The sequence below is a fragment of the Arachis ipaensis genome, chromosome B06, assembly GCF_000816755.2.
Source record: "Arachis ipaensis cultivar K30076 chromosome B06, Araip1.1, whole genome shotgun sequence".
NCBI classification, from domain to species: domain Eukaryota; kingdom Viridiplantae; phylum Streptophyta; class Magnoliopsida; order Fabales; family Fabaceae; genus Arachis; species Arachis ipaensis.
The window spans coordinates 11,334,127-11,336,275 of record NC_029790.2 but is presented as its reverse complement, the minus strand read 5'-3'; positions in this window follow the sequence as shown (position 1 = coordinate 11,336,275).

Genomic DNA, 2,149 nt, shown 5'->3' with positions numbered 1-2,149 from the left:
AAAATGATTAATTTTATATTTCTTCTGATTATGTCTCTTCTGTTTGTTCTGCTTCTTTGTTGTTGTTTTTCGAAGTTGAGAGAGATGGTGATGGTTTCTCTTTTCTTATTCTCTTCTGCTGTTGCTTCTAGTTGAAATGAATTGTTGTTGTTCTTTTCTTTTTTTGTTTCTACTTCATTGTTGTTGTCCCTGATTCTTTGACGACGAAGAAAATAAAGAAGAAGAGATCTGCTGTGATGGAGAAGAGAAAGAAGAATAAAAATGAGTATGATGATGAAGAAGGATAAGGGTATTTTAGTTCGAAGGATGGTTTTAAAACTTAGCTAAACCTTAGGGACGATTTTGTATGCAAAAAAAGGTTAGGGATGAAAATTTTTTTTGGCCTATACCTTAGGAACTAAAATTATACTTAATCCTTCATTTTACTATGTATGTGGATGGTTCTTTTCACTAAGATGTGGATGTTTATTTAGGTCATACCACTTGGGTGAACGAAGCAAAGCGACACATGATGGAAGTGGCGAACACACGACGCAGCGGAATAGTGCAAGGGTAGAGGTGCAGCGTTGGAGTAGCGGTGAAACAAGGCCTTTGGCTCGGCAATAATGCGACATCACGGAAGGGAAAAGAAGGCATGCAGCTTGCAGAGAGAACAGAGGCGACACGACACATAGGAGAAGAAGGTGTAGTGGCGATATCAAGAGCAGGGGACATGACACAAGAAAGAAGAAGATGCAGCAGCGACGGCGGTTGCAGGGAGCATAGAAGTGGAGCGACGCATGGGAGAAGAAGGTGTAACAGCGATGCGGCACGTTGCTTCTTCAGACGGTGGCGGCAGCAGTCAGCTATGTTAGTAACGGCGCGACAAGGAATGGGAGTGAAACGACTGCGGTAAAATAAGAGAAAGGGTGAAAGGTGAGAGACTAAAATTGTGATGAATAAATGAGATGGAATATTTTTTGTTTTAGTAGACTTAGAATGCAATTCATTATTCCCCTTGTTCGTATTCTTCGTTGTCCACTTAGTAGAACTCATTTTTTATTGCCAAAAAATCACAATTTCTTTCTTTCCTTTATAAATGGGTAGGATATTACTATTATCTACATACAAAATTTTAACCACCAATTAGGGTTGTACATGGTCCGGTCCGACTTGAAGATCCAGTCCGGCCTCGAATATTTTAGGGGCTAATTTGGTGTGATTTTATCGGGTTTAGAGCTGGATAAGGGTCTTAAAAATAGACCCAGTCATTATTTCGAGCCGGATCTGGACCATAGCTCGGATCACCCGAATTCGGCCCGGTGGCCCGATCATCATACACAATTAATATTTTGTGTTATTAGTGATGGATGATGACTCTTCTTATGTGAAATTAAGTATTGTAAACCTTAATATTTTGTGTTATTAGTCATTATAAGACTATAAGTTAATGTTTGATGTTTTAAATGCATACAACTAACTAGACTAATGCATAATATTGTGTTATTTGTATTGATGTAAATATTTAGTGTTATTAGACAATATTAGTATTGATTGTGGTTATGCTTTAATTTTAGAGAATGGTTGGTTCTTGTTATATTTTTCTAAGTGAATTTTACCATGTCAAATAATGGTTGGAGTCTTGAAAATTTGGATATTTTCACATGCTAGCTTACAAGAAGGTAATGTTAACGGCCCGATTTTCACTCGGTTTTTACCCCGTATAATCGTGACCCGAAAATGTGTAGGTTTCATCGGATCTAAGGTCGAGTTCGGGTCTAACAAATAGGTCCGGTATATATTTCGAGTCGAATCTAGATCACATCAAACCTGATTTCACCCGACCATGAACACTCCTACCACCAATTAGTCATCGTGTATAAAAATGCGTTTTTGACATTTTATAAAAAAAAATTAATTATATTACTGTGAATAAATTCAATTATTAATCTATTGTAAAATTTATTATTCAGTTATGGCAAATTTTATTATTTTTGGTGCATGATTATTTAATTAAAAATATATAAATTAATATATAAAATTATATAAAATGCAATAATTTAATATATAAAAATATATATAAACACATTAAAACTGATTTTGATATATTTTTATGCGAGTAACATGACCCTAATTGGTTAATCAATAAGCCAAAAATATCAAGCAACAC